Raw genomic sequence first — 15,447 nt, forward strand, 5'->3', positions numbered from 1 at the left:
AGAAACAATTAAAATTCATATCCGGCCAACCTTTCTACTATTTGATCAAGAAAAGGAAGAGGGAAATGATCCTTTCTAGTAGCTGCATTCAGTTTTCTATAATCAATACAGATTCACTGCCCAACCACAACTATAAAAGGAATCATTTCATCATTTTTACCACATACTATGGTTATCCCCCCTTTACTTGACACTACATGAATAGGAGAAATCCAAACACTATCAGAGTTTGAAAAAATTATACCTGCATCTAGCCATTTAAGGATTTCTACTCTTACTAATTCTTTCATGTTTGGATTTAACTTTCTTTGAGTCTCAACCACAGGTTTAGCGTTTTCTTCCAACAAAATTTGGTGTAGACAAATAGTTTGACTAATTTTTTTGATATCAGAAATCATCCATCCTATAGCCTTTAAATGTTTCCTCAAAACGCGTAAAAGTTTGCTAAGTTGTTCCTCATCAAGTGCGGCATTAACAATCACTGGTAATGTCTCATTTTCTCCAAGAAATACATATTTGAGGTGTTTAGGAAGTGGGTTCAGTTCAAGCCGTGGAGCTTGCTCACACGATGGTGGGGTAGCCCTTTGCTCAACCCTAACTCCTCATACGCATTGCTCCTTTTGTAAAGGACTTGTGCCTGCAAATATTTGGTCATTTCTTCAACTTGTTCCTCTTGCAAGCCTATACCATTAAGACAAAATTCAATAGAGTCATCGTCAAGATTAACTTGACTCATCTCTAATGTCAGTTGATCACATATATCAACAGAATAAATATGATCGGTAAAAAAGAGATACTTCTCTACTTTACTCAAATCAAATTTCACTTCCTATTCACCGATTTGAAACTTGAACTTATCACGTTTAACATCTATTATAGTACCTGTAGTGGCCAGAAATGGTCTCCCAAAAAATAATTGGTACATTGACATTCTCTTCCATATCTAAAACAACAAAATCAACGGGGATGATGAATTTCTGTACTTTAATAAGCACATTCTCCAATATACCCATTGGGTATCTAATAGACCTATCAGTCAATTGTAAAAAAATATTAGTACGTTTTAACTCTTTCAACCCCAATTGTCTGGCCATAATCAAAGGAATCAATGACACACTAGCACCAATGTCACATAGTGCTTTAGAGAATTCTACATTACCAATAGTGCAAGGAACTGTAAAACTCCCTAGATTTTTCAACTTTGGTGGTAATTTGTTTTGTATGATGGCACAATATTCCTCCGTTAATGCAATAGTCTCGCTATCTACTAACCTCCTTCTCTTAGTTATTATCTCCTTGAGAACCTTTACGTACGAAGGAATCTGCAAAATAGCATCAATAAAAGGAATGTTAATATGTAATTGTTTGAAAATGTTGACAAACTTCTCAAATTCTTTGTCATTTATCAAATGTTTCAATCTTTGTGAAAATGGCACTGGTGGAGGAATTGATGTTGTCTCTACAATCTGTGGCTCGCTTTCTTCCACCTTGTCTTTCCCTTTAATTTTCTTGCTATCCTCTCTTAACTCACTCAACTGCTTGTTTTTCATGTTCTCTCACACTTTCAACCACAAGCGGCTCACTCACTTCCTTACCACTACGGATGGTTATGGCTTTCACATGCTCCCTTGGGTTCACCTCAGTCTTACTAAGTAAATTCCCTTGGTTCCGATTGTTGACCACATTAACTATTTGGTCTAATTGGACCTCGACATTCCTATACATATTGGTGAGTTGGTCCATCCTTCCCTCAATTCTCTCAAACCGTTGAGTAATGACACTAGCTAGTTTTTCAATTTTATCATTTGATACATTTGCTAGATTCTTAATTGCCAATTTCCAAGTTGGTTTAGACTCCGGAAGTGATTGTTTTGGTTGAAAACCCAATGAATTCATTGGTCTTTGTTGGTTCCCTTGATCCTTCTATCCAAAGTTTGGATGACTACACCACCCTGGATTATAAGTATTGGAATATGGATTGTTTTGGAATGGACGGTTGTAATTGTTGAGATATTAAACATGTTCGCTGTTAGAACACATAGAATCATCATGATTTCCGCCACAATTAGTACAATACGCAACAACTACTCCTTGATTAGAACTAGAACCAACTTGCCTATTAAGCATCTTAACCACATTATCCATCTTTGCACTTAACGCATTCAAGATATCTACTTCAAGGATACATGCGGTTCTCCTTGTATTACCTTGTTCGTTAGCCCATTGGTAATTATTAGCAGTCATTTCTTCAATCAATTGTTGAGTTTCCTTAACTTACTTTCCCATCAACGCTCCTCCCACTGCCGCATCGATATGCGTCTTTGTCGGATATGTGAGACCATTATAAAATATTTGGACTATTAGTCAATCGGGGAGACCATGATGAGGACATCTTCGTTGTAACTCCCGATAGCGCTCCCAAGTTTCGTACAATATCTCTCCTTCTTGTTGAGAGAAACTAGTTATATCCATTCTAAATTTAGCAATTTTTTCAGGTAGAAAGAATTATTAAAAAAAGCCTTAGCTAATTCCGCCCAAGTAGTAAAAGTGTTTGGAGGATGAGATTATAACCAAATCTTGGCCTTGTCCCTTAGTGAAAATAGAAACAATCGAAACTTAATTGCATCATCACTAACATCATTAAACTTTATTGAATCACAAATTTCAAAAAATGTTGACAAATCAGAATTTGAATGTTCGGTAGCATTACCTTCATATTGAGATTGTTGAACCATTTGAATAAGTGATGGTTTAATCATAAAATTGTTTTACCGTTGGTCTTGTTATGCTTGTTTGAGATCCTTGTGTTCCCGGTAAAGTAAAATCCCTTAGAACTCGCCTATTTGCTTTGTTTTCCGCCATTTTTTCTTCAAACGGTAGCTCTATCACAATTCTCTCAATAGGTTGCCTAATCTCTTCTTCTTGTTGTTGTGGTGTACGCGTTCTTTGTGTACGTAGTGTCCTTTCAATTTCGGGGTCAAAAGGTGCTACTACACGTGAAGCTCGGTGCATATACTACAAGAATTGAAAAATAGAGACAATGTAGTAATTATATCACAAAAATAACTATCCAATCCAAAATATTAACAAGAATTTTTAGTACACTAATACCAACTAATCTAATATAAAGGTCTAAATTAATAAAACTTGTTTCGCCCTAATATTGCCGCTCCCCGACAACGACGCCAAAAGTTTGACGGAATTTTTATATCAGTGTAACTTTAATTCCGAATTGTACCCGTTAGATTGCAAGTGTACAGGTCACTTGATAGTTTTGGGCAAATATCAGGTCGATCCCACGATGAGCAATTTAAACAAGTACTAGGCCCTTAACCTACTCTATTATTTAAACTACAATCAATTTAAGCAAGAGAATTTATAACTACTACAGCATACAAATCTTAACTAGTCAACTGTAAGATAACAAATGAAGAAAATTCACTAAACCCTTGAGTCTAGGGATGTAGATTCCACTTATGGCGTAAATAACACAAATGAATAGATTTACCTCTTGTTACAACCCTTGTTTAACTAGGGATTCATTTCTAATATTACCAAATCTAATTCTCATGATAAAATGGTCTAGAATAGTCTAGTTTTCCCTATTCTCATGGTGAAATACTAGTTCTACTCTTGTTTCCTTCATGAAATGCTAGTTAACCCACTTAAGTGTACCTCTATTCTCATGAGTCTACTACTTAAACTCGACTTATGTTGTTCTATCATTATTACCAATTTTTGTTGAATAATAACAACTAAGAGCTTGTTATTGGTGATCAAACAACAACGAGTTATAAGTTTACACAAGAAAACAAGTTTTTTTTTTATTCATATTCATTTCACATACTTTTTTTTTCCTTTTTTTTGTTTTTTTTTATTGAGAAAGAAGGAGAGTTACACGAGGGGAATCATGTGCAAAGCCCCGATATGACACTATGACATGCAGTGCGTTAGACAAAAATATGAGTACTGATTTGCATCTAGACGTGTGATCCCTCGACCTTAATTCGGTAAGTTGGGGGTGCCATAGATATCCAACTGTCTGGTAGTGGCTGCCTGTTTGGTGAGTGCGTCTGCAGCTGAGTTCGTCTCCCTGTAACTGTGCTCCAGCATAAAATCTGCTTGGGTCAACAAGTGCTGTATACGGCGAATATGAACGTCTAGTGTCCACGGTGTGGAGGCTATTCGCTGCACTACTTTGAGTAACTGTGCCGAGTCCATATGGACGATCACCTTGGCCAGGCTAAGGGAAAGGCAAACCGAAGGCCTTTCAGGAGAGCTCTGGTTTCCGCTTCCATGTTTGAACAAAAGCCATAGTAGGTAGAGAAAACGCCTCTTACGTGGCCGAGATGATCTCTGATAATGCCTCCTCCACCCGAGTGCCCAAGGTTCCCAAGGGATGATCCATCAACATTCAGCTTGCTGTAGGGATAGGGTGACGAGGACTATACCAGAGTAATGCACTTCAGTGATTTCGGCCTTCTAAAGTGAGGGAGCAAACCAAGCCGCCGCCAGGCTTCGTCATCTAGTCCTGAAATGGCAAAGTGGTGAGCAGCTCCAATGTCATTGAGGAGGCAAACAATTTGTCAACAAATGTGCCTCGGCTGCATGATGACATTTTCGTAGACAGCCTGATTCCTTGCTTTCCAGAGTTCCCAGCAAATCAGGATCGGTAGGAGGTGGGTCAAGACAGCTCTGGGCGAGCTTCCTAATTCATAGGTCCACCAACCTTGCAACTTTCCGTGAGCACTTCCGCCATGCTTCTAACCCCTACCATTTGCTCGAAATGATCCCAAACCTGTTAAGCCGTGCTGCAGTGGACGAAAGAGTGTTGTAAGGTCTCTGTATTGAAACAAAAGGAGCATTTGGAAGGCAAGTGGAAGCCAAATTGCTGTAGTTTATCCGGAAAAGGAAGCCAGCCATTGAGGAGCCTCCATATGAAGACCGAGATCTTGAGGGGGATACACCGATCCCAGACCAGCTTCCGCTAGATCAAGTTGTTGGCAGGCTTCCGAAGCTTCATCAGTGCCGACTTAACCTTGAAAGGGCCATCAGTGGAAGGTGTCCAAACTAATTTGTCCTGTCCCTCCGAGAGCTGAATCTGTGATCCAAGGATTTGCATATGCTCCTCAAGTGTTAGTGCCTCTCGGATTTGGTTTAGGTGCCATGTCGTCCCATCAAATAGCTCTTGGATTTTTACCGTTGGCAACGGGATTGTGACCTTCTCTGTGGGTTTTAGCGGAGCACTAGTGACATGCTGGTCCCTTGTCACATTTGTGGCAATCGTGTAGCGAGCCCAGAGAGAGGTTCCAGTTCGGAGCTTCGACCACAGCTTGCATCCAAAGGCCCGCAGCACGTCCCCAAGTGTGTCGATACCTAGCCCATTTTGCTCCGTTGGGCGACAAATACTACTCCAAGCTCGCCAATACCGTTTCTCCCAACTCTCCACCTCTCTCCAGAAAAATTGGGACATGATTCGCTCCATTTGTTGCAAAACACACTGCGGTGGGTCTAAGACAGTAAAGGTGTATAGTGGTATTGCTGCTAGAACATGACGTATGAGTACTAAGCGACCCCATGTAGAGAGCAATTTCTTTTTCTAGCCCATGAGCTTTGCTTGCATTTTAAGTACCAGGTGCTAGAAGTATTCTTTTTTGCTTCGCCCTTTGAATAGTCGACAGCCCAAATACAGGAAGGGTAACCTCTGACGGCGAAAGCCTGTCAACCGAGTTATAAGGCGCTCCCTAGAAGGGGGGCATCGGGATGAGGTCACGAAGAAACTCTTATCTTTGTTAATCAATTGGCCGGAGCCTTCTTGATATACCTCTAAAAAACTGAGGAGAGCTTTCACCGACCTCCGATCCCCTCTGGTGAAAATGATTATATCGTCCGCAAATGCCAGATGAGACACCGGCACGGTACCCCTTGGTTGACCATAGCTTCGGACGGCACTCGATCCCACCAAGTTAATTAATCCCCGGCTAAGTGCCTCAGAGATTAAGATAAACAAGAAAGGAAAGAGGGGATCACCTTGCTTTAATCCTCTGGAAGGCTGGAAAAAATCGTGCGGTGTCCCATTTACTAGAATAGAGAACCAGGACGAAGGCAACTTATTCAGCAACATGTTCACGAACCGAGGATGGAAACCGAATTTGAGGAGTAGCTTAGATAAGAAACCCCAGGAAACCCGGTCGAAGGCTTTCATCATGTCAAGCTTGAAAATGGCATTGTAACCCCGGACTCGTTTGTCAATTGCTCCTACCAACTCTTGCACCAACAGTATGTTATCTGATATGTCCCTGTCCTGGATGAAAGCAAACTGCTCCAGGGATATGACAGAAGGCAGAATCAGTTTCAACCTATTGCACAGAATACTGGTAAAAACCTTACTGACAAAAGTGCATAAACTTATCGGCCTAAAATCCGAGAAGGTCTGAGGCGCACCTTTCTTTGGGATTAAGGTAAGTAGGGTGGTTGAAATGCTCTTCGGAATGGGCACCCCACACATGAACTCCCTATCCGCCTGGTACACATCTTCGCCAACAAGACCCCAATATTGTGTAAAGAAAAACCCCGTAAACCCGTCTATACCCGGTGCATTGTGCCCGTCAAGTTGAAACATCGCCTGCTTGACTTCTTTTGAGGTGAGCTCGCACATAAGCTGGTCATTTTGTTGTTGAGACACAATTCCGGGGAGGTTTTGTAACAAGCATGTAGTGGCAAGCTCAATCGAGGATGGTGAAATGGACATTAGGTTTGTGAAAAAGGACACTGCCTCCGCTCCAATGGCTTGGTCATCCTCAACATAGGCACCCTGTGAGTTTTTTATCCGGCGGATTGAGAGCTTTGCATGCTTGTCCAGAAGCTTGGCGTGGAAAAATCGTGTGTTAGCCTCCCCCTCCTTCAGCCATTTGACCCTTGCCTTTTGTCTCCAAAAGATTTCCTCGTCTGCCAGACACTTTAGCAATTTGGCCCTAGCCTGACTCCACTGCATCCGTGTTTCTTCATTATCCTCCTCTTCCAGCCGCAGCTCTTGCTGCCGGACATCTCTTCAGCCCGCTCTATGTTCTCAAAGACATTTCTAAAAACAGACTTGTTCCAATCGCTCAGTATCTTCTTCAGTCATTTCGGCTTTTGCGCTAGGCGAAACATTCCATAGCCTTTCAGTGGTTGGTTCTAGCTTTGCTCCACCACTTCCATGAAGCCCGGATGTTTGACCCACATGTGTTGGAACTTGAAGGCCCCCAGTCACGTGCGCCTTTCAGCATCAAACCGCGGAGCAATAGGCTATGATCTGAGGTCGCCCGGTTCAGGTGTTAAGTCTCTGAAACTGGGAATTGCCTCTGCCATGCTACGTTCACCAGCACTCTATCTAGCCACTTCCAGACGCGTCGCCCTTGGTGAACACCTGTCCAAGTGAATCGGCTCGCACTCGCTGCCATAGTTTTCAATCCACAGTTGGAAATGCACTCAGCAAAATCATTCATTGCTGCTCGATCCTGTGACGACCCCACCGTACCCAGAGACGTACCAAAGGGTTTAGCGGATCGTCTGCCTAACTTGTGTCAGAACTCGAAAACGCAAAGCATTAAAAGCTATATAAACCGAAAGAGTACTGTCGCGCCCCACTTTTTGATGTGTCGATGGTGTGAGTAGTGTATATGTGAACGTGTGTAAAATAAAAGGCCATGGGACTTGAAAATGCGACGATTTGGCCAAACGAAGTTCAAAAAGGGTTTTTTGAATGAAAAATGGAGTCGCCACTTGGTATAGAGTTAGGGTGTACCATGTCACCCAAAAAGTGATTTTTGAAAAGCAAAGTAAACAAACCCCTTTTTAAGAACTTTTAGGTCTACGTAACCAAAGAAAGGGATCGGGGGTCACATTTGATAAGGGAGAAGGCAAAGGCAAAGCCTAAGGCACTCCCTCACCCTAGCCAAAGCTAGTTGCGTGACTTAGCCCTTCTTTTCCTAACTCTTCTACCCAAAGTATGCGTTGCATGTTGGATGTGACTAATGGATATGAAAAGGAAAGAAAAATGCAATCCTAAATCTAAAATGTCCCTTACGAGGCTTCTTGGTCCCAACCACATGAGTTGTGGTGGCCAATGAGGAAAGTCCTCATAGAGGTCGCGAATGATGCAAATGAAAACTCAAAATATGAGTGCAAGTGTTAAAATGCAAGAAAACATGCATGTGTGCAAATGTAAGACAAGTGCATGTGTGCAAATTGAGAAAATAAAGGTGTTTGTGTGCAAATGGAGAAAGTAAAGGTGTTTGTGTGCAAATGGATGAAAATATGATAGTAGATACATATAAGTGCAATTCGTAAGGTAGAAAAATAAATAAGTGATAGGGAAAGTGTGTGAACATGGCATGTGGAGTGAAAAATACAAATAGTGAGAAAATGTTAGATAAAAATGAGAAAAGTGATATGCAAATGGAGGTGCATGAACCTAGAGGAATGCATCAAGTCGGGTACGGGAATGACTCCTAATTTCACGACTTCGATTTTCCCTTTGATTAGAAGGAAGAACTAGCGTGCTAAGGCTATTTTGTAGCCACACTCGCTCGTTTCCCTTACCAAAAGGGGACTCTTCAAGAAAATGTACCCTATAACTAACATGAGGTGCAAAAATCTTAAAATGAGGGGAAAAGGGGTTCGAGGAGCATGCCAAATGATAAAAACTAAGAAAAATGCATGAAATGTAGTGAACATGCAAATATGCACTAACGAAAGGGACGGCCTATTGGGTCTAGCGTTGGACTAGCCCTTTCTATGAATTCCTACTAGCATTGGACTAGTGGAAACGGAACAAAGAATCACAACTAGCGTTGGACTAGTGTGGTGACGGGAAAAGGGGCCACTACTAGCGTTGGACTAGTGTGGTGACGTGCATTCATCCATCATATTCGTCCATGGTTATGGAAAGCAAATAGACATGCCAAACACTCATAAACACGTAACATGTAACACTTAGCATGCTCGACTAGATGCAAAAGCCTAATAAAGCACTTAACACATAACACATAGGCATGCAACCAAGCTAACGAATCTATTACATTTTGCTAACTAAAACAAAGGGGACGGGGAAAATGGACCAAAGCGCTCGCCAAGCCCTATCTATTACAAGCCAAGAGGTGTACACATACCCCATAATGAATAACTTAAATAAAAGTAAAAATAAATGAAATAAATGCAAGGAATTAAGGAAAGGCAAGGAAAGCGAAGTAGACATGCATATTCACATAACACGTAGGAGCACGCAGGGCCAAATGAAGTGCAAATAAGGGATAGAGTGTACCTCCCTTGCGACGGTAATCAAATGAAGTAAAAATGGCTTCAAAACAATAAAAAGGTCAAGGTACCACTTTATTTTAAGAAAAATTGAAAGAAATGTGCAAAACAAAACGCACTTGATCGTAAAGTCCCTAAAGTCATGACTTAAGCGCAATTGAAACAAAGCATGGTAGTCAATTGAAACAAACAAGCAATGAAGTTGTAAAATTAAAAGCTACCAAAGACCAAATTGAGGAAATCATTCAATTGATTGGGCCATAGTAGGACAAGGGGAGACTTGGGGGGCCAAAGTGTAATTTTTGAAAGCTTTCATGCATGCAATATACGTAGAAGAAGTGTTCTTTTGCTGCAACATTTCTGCAATGAATTCCTTTCCAGTTCGTCATGCGAATATGCTCACCAAATGTCAAGATTTTCACTAACAATCATTGACTAAACATGCAACTTCATTGCAAGATTAAAACATGAATTGAAGCTAACCATCAAGGATAAAAATTGAACAGCAAAAGAAGGATGAAGAGAAAGATGCAGCAAGGTTTTCAGCAACAAAAGAACTTTCAGCAACAACGAATGAAGCTTGTTGTCACTTTTCTATGACTTGAGCAATTTTCCGTAACCACATTCGTGCCACTTCCTCATGCATTTAAATGCATTCATGCAAGCAAACCAAGCAGAAATATGATGGAATTGTTATCCAAATAAAACACCACAGCTTGGGACTGAAAAGGAAAGATAAGCAAAAGAGCAAGACCATATAAAAAAAAATCTTTATCCGGCAAACAAAATGAAATCTGCTGCAATCCTCTCAAACTCAAATTGCCTAATCACAACCTTGGTTAGATTCTTCCAAACCAACCAACTTCATTCATGCCAAACAACAGAAAGCTTAGCAACTTCATTCAAACAAACGGAAAACTTAGCAAAACATCAATGGTTTTTAAATTTCAGAAAGCAATGGAGCCTGCTGCGATTTATTTTCAAGCTCGAGAAGAAAAATGAAGCCTGCCGCAATATTCATCCAGAATTTTTGTAACTTCAAGCTTTCAAATGCAGGCTTCAAGTAAACTTCAAACAAAACCAGCAAAGACTATCACTTAACATCATTTAACATCAAGTATGTGATGAGACCCACTTGGTGACTGCTACAGGAAAAGAAACGGCAGAACAAGAGCATGAAATGCGGCCTCCTTATCTCCCTACCCCAGCTATGACATTCAAACCAGAAATACCAAACCCTTCGTCATAAACATCTCTAAGCATAATCATCCAACCTCCCCCCATAAAATCTGATAGAAACAGCCGGGCAAATCAAAGGGAATGAAACCTTGAGCTTCGAGTAGTCAGAAGAACGACTTCGCGCTGCTGCCACAAGTCGAAAGCTTCGAGCTTGTGGCAGCAGAGGTTCATGTTACGCAAACAAACTATTGGAAACAAAAATTTGCAACCTACGAATCATACATTCAGTTTCACCAGGAGAAAGGAAGCACGAAAGATGACAGCTTTTTGAGTTCTTACAATTTCAAATCACAAAAAATTTCGGAGTACACATCATACTCACGTATAATCACAAGATCTGGCCTTTTACTCACAAACAACGAAACAGGATCTTGGTGAACATGAAACAGAAAAAGGCGGACAAATAGACAACAAAAAGGAAGCTTTTCATAAACAAGGTCATGAGATACAGGCTCGGCAAGCTTCAAAACGCAACTACTGAAGTTATGCTAGCAAACAATGCATTCTGCAGACAAACAAAGCACACTGATGACCCAGACACTAGTTATGCTAACGAACAAGAAGCCCACGTCCCAGTGTTTAGAAGAAATAGGCAAGAGAAGGGTTTAAGATTACCTCTTTTGCTGCCTTTGGAGTTAAACCACCGTGGGGATGGTCGGATAAGCCAGATTCAACGAGTCCAGGTCGCGAGCTTTGACAGAAAGCTTTGAAGCTCCGAGCTTTAGGTCTGATTTCTGAAGATTGTCTCCTTTCTCTCCACAACCTCACCGTCAGCCTTTTTTCAGTCCTCCAACCCCAGCTCTCTATCTGTCCACTCCAAGAACCTCTCTTAGCCGTCAACCTCTCCAAAAAAAATCCTCCTTTGCGGCTGCTGTTTTTCTTTCTTTTATAGGAGACCAACCCTCACCTCAAGGGTGAGGATGGAAGAGGAGATCCCTCCCCAACCCAGGCCATCCGATGGTATATATCTGTCCTTTGCAAGCTGCGAAAAATATGCAGCTTGCATGCCGGGTATCTTTTTTCTTTTTCTTTTTTTTTTTTTGAAATTAATTAAAACAAGATTGATAATAAAAATAAATAAAAAAAATAATTTAATTAATCATTGGATAAAAATAAATAAATTAGAAGCAACAAAGTGCGATTTTTCTTTTCTTTTCCTCATTTTTTCATTTTTCATCCTTTTTCATTTCCCCCCTTTTTCAAGAAAACGTTGAATTTGAATAAAAACAACTAAAGCGTATTTTTGAATGCTTTTCTCTTCTTTTTTCCTTTTCGAGAAATTCTATGCTAAAACTCCAAGAATAAAATAATAACATAAAAATAAAAACTAAAAAACTAAAAACTAAAAAGTGAATAAAACTGACACGACAAAATAATAAGTAAAAAATAAATAGTAAAAGAATTCCAATAAAATTTTGGTGTCTACAGTTTGCCCCTCTTTGTCCGAGTTTTGAAAAAAAACTTGAGACAAAGAAGTAGACACCAAATACTCACCTGTGTTATTTGGCTGCAAAAGGATTCCAACGAACAGGAATTTAAAACGGGACTGACCCGAACAAGAAATTTAAAACGGGACTGACCCGAACAGGAATTTAAATGGGATAGACCCGAACAGAAATGTAAATGGGATAGACCCAGACAGAAATGTAAATGGGATAGACCCACGGGATAGACCCGGACAGAAATGTAAACGGGATAGACCCACGGGATATTAAGCATGGGACTGCACACTAGTGGGACAAACCCAACGGCTAGTGGCAATAAAAGTGAAACGCTCACTAGTGGGACTGACCCACGACTAGTGGCAGAATAAAAGAAAAGGGCGCACTAGTGGGACTGACCCAACGGCTAGTGGCCGAATGAAAGAAATGCGCACTAGTGGGACTGACCCAACGGCTAGCGGCAGTAGAAATGCTGGTATGTATGAAGAAACTGTATAAGACTTACTTGAAAAATTATCAAAAATTTGCCCCAGTGTAATGAATTGGTCAGTGGGATTAGACCCGAGCCTGCCGAGGTTGGCGGGATAAAACTCAGTTCCAACGTGATATAAGCGGCCAGCGGGATAAAATCCGGTCCGGCCGAGGTCGGCGGGATAAAACCCGGTCGCAATGAAGTATAAGCGGCCAGCGGGATAAAACCCGGTCCTGCCGAGGTCGGCGGGATAAAACCCGGTCCCAACGCGATATAAGTGGCCAGCGGGATAAAACCCGGTCCTGCCGAGGTCGGCGGGATAAAACCCGGTCCCAATGAAGTATAAGCGGCCAGCGGGATAAAAACCCGGTCCTGCCGAGGTCGGCGAGATAAAACCCGGTCCTGCCGAGGTCGGCGGGATAAAACCCGGTCCCAATGAAGTATAAGCGGCCAGCGGGATAAAAACCGGTCCTGCCGAGGTCGGCGGGATAAAACCGGTCCCAATGAAGTATAAGCGGCCAGCGGGATAAAATCCGGTCCTGCCGAGGTCGGCGGGGATAAAACCCGGTCCCAACGCGATATAAGCGGCCAGCGGGATAAAACCCGGTCCTGCCGAGGTCGGCGGGATAAAACCCGGTTCCAATGAAGTATGAACGGTCAGCGGGATAAAACCCGGTCCTGCCGAGGTCGGCGGGATAAAACCCGGTCCCAACGCGATATAAGCGGCCAGCGGGATAAAACCCGGTCCTGCCGAGGTCGGCGGGATAAAACCCGGTCCCAATGAAGTATGAACGGTCAGCGGGATAAAACCCGGTCCTGCCGAGATTGGCGGGATGAAACCCGGTCCCAATGAAGTATGAACGGTCAGCGGGATAAAACCCGGTCCTGCCGAGATTGGCGGGATGAAACCCGGTCCCAATGAAGTATGAAAAGACTTTTGCAAAATGTCTTTGCGTAAAAAAAGTTCTAATGAGGGAAACCATCTTGACTTAGAAAAATTAATTGCCCCAGTGTGTATTTTTGTAATTTAAACCTGCAAAACAGCAATAATTAGAATGTCAAACAGTGCCACCACCATCCGATCAATCTCGCCTTCAAGAATGGCTCAAGCAATCAAAACGAAATCGAATTTGGTTCACAAACGTGGTGACCTCAAGACTAGGTTGGACTGACTTCGACCAAGCCCCGACTGGCTCGAATAGTCTGTCTAGGTCTTGAGATCGGGCCCCAAACTCATCATATTTCAAAAAGTCACCCTGAGCGACAAGCTCCAGGGGTTCAGTCCCAAAACAATTCATAAACGCATGTCATGTACAAATACAGGTGCAAATTAGGGTTTAAGTCGAGTGTGATAAAGTATGCCCTCACCTAAATACCCTTTCATCCACATTAAAGCATATAAGCGATTTATACATACAAGCGGCCTGAATACTTACGTAAAGAACAAGTATAGCAAAAGTGCGAAAATCACGTCGCGTGCGACAGCTAACAGGTCCCACTGGCTCCGCCTAGCCTGCTACCGTCTGTAATAGAAGATTGCACCACATTATTCCACAAACAGCTATTAAAATGCGTAAATCAATCAAAAACGGCAAAACAGACACGCGCGCGCGAAAACGGCGAACGGAAACGGAAACGGCCGTCGAAAACGGAAACGGCAGATTTGCCGCCCCAAACCATTTTGACCATAAGTTAGGCTATGAATGTCGGATTAAGGTGTATGAGACACCGTTTCAAAGCTAAGAGAACGAGTCACAACTTTCATGAAGACATCAAGAGTTAAAATAGGATTCATCCTCATCAAAATAGGAAGAAACAATAGCCAACAGAAACTGTCTTAGGCAATCCAGACAGTTTAGAGCGTTGGGATCGTTTTGTATGCTACCAAGGTCCAAATGCTCTGAAATTTAGCAGATCGACAGATCACTCAAACCTTTACAACTTTCATGAAGGCCCTTCAACCCAGATCTCAACGGAACTAGGGCAAAAGTGCACAAGACAGTCCCAGCCGTTTAGATTCAGGTTGTCGAAAAGGACCTATTTGAACAACCATAACTCAGGACTCGTAGATCCGAATCAAGAAATCCCAAAGGCGTTGGAATGCTCAGTTATAAGGCTATAACTTTCGTGTTTTGGCCAAAAACTGAATCAGCACGGGTTCCAATGAAAAATGGAACCAAAGCTGCAGGATTGCACTGTCCTGTTTTTCTGGTTTAGGCTATTTCCGTGGCGCAAACGTGTAGTCCACATACAAGCATCGCATGCAAGTTTTCTAACCATTGCCACACCACTACAACACACACATACCATCTCCTAATGGTGTTACAAGAAACCCGAAATCCTTTCCCCAACCTAACCTCAAAACCTAGCAAACACTAACCATATTCTATACTCTTAATCTTACAAGTCCAACTAACCTCCAAACCTAACCAATCAAACCCTAACCATCTAAGCCCTAGCTAAGCCAAACTAACTTTCCATTAAACTAGGGTTTCATGACCAAATCAGATTTTGCTAAGAATCAACCATACAAGTGAAATTATCATACTATAGATCCCATTAGCAAGCCAAATAACCAACCAAACCAACTTAAGGAATCATGAAGCAAGAAACCCTAATTTCCCTAGCCTTGACCGAAATTTATGCAACAAAATACTACCAAAATAAACCATTAAACTACTCTATAATCACCATATAAACCATAAAAATTCACAACCACAACAAGAACTGTGGCGACCCCACTTCCCCCTGAGGCGAACCAAAGGGTTGGCGGGCCGTCTGCCCAGCTCTTGCCAGGACTCACGCAAGCATTCTAACCCAAATCCTTCAGAATAACAACCTAATCTATTACAAAACAATTTTTCCCGAATAGGATCATCCTTAAATCTACATTAACTTCAGAGATAGCAGTAATTTAAAACAGCCAGTCAACGGCTCCTAAACATCCCATGCGTTACAACCAGGGAATAGGGTCGTACGATTCGGATATACAAATAA

General features: G+C 41.8%; 1 non-coding gene across 1 annotated transcript; it reads left to right on the forward strand.

The window, feature by feature from the left end:
• Positions 1-2,374: 2,374 nt before the first annotated feature.
• Positions 2,375-2,481, forward strand: LOC113778929. Its single transcript, XR_003469394.1, has one exon. It is a non-coding gene; the product is annotated as a small nucleolar RNA R71 (small nucleolar RNA).
• Positions 2,482-15,447: the final 12,966 nt, after the last annotated feature.

This window comes from Coffea eugenioides, chromosome 7, assembly GCF_003713205.1.
Source record: "Coffea eugenioides isolate CCC68of chromosome 7, Ceug_1.0, whole genome shotgun sequence".
NCBI lineage: Eukaryota > Viridiplantae > Streptophyta > Magnoliopsida > Gentianales > Rubiaceae > Coffea > Coffea eugenioides.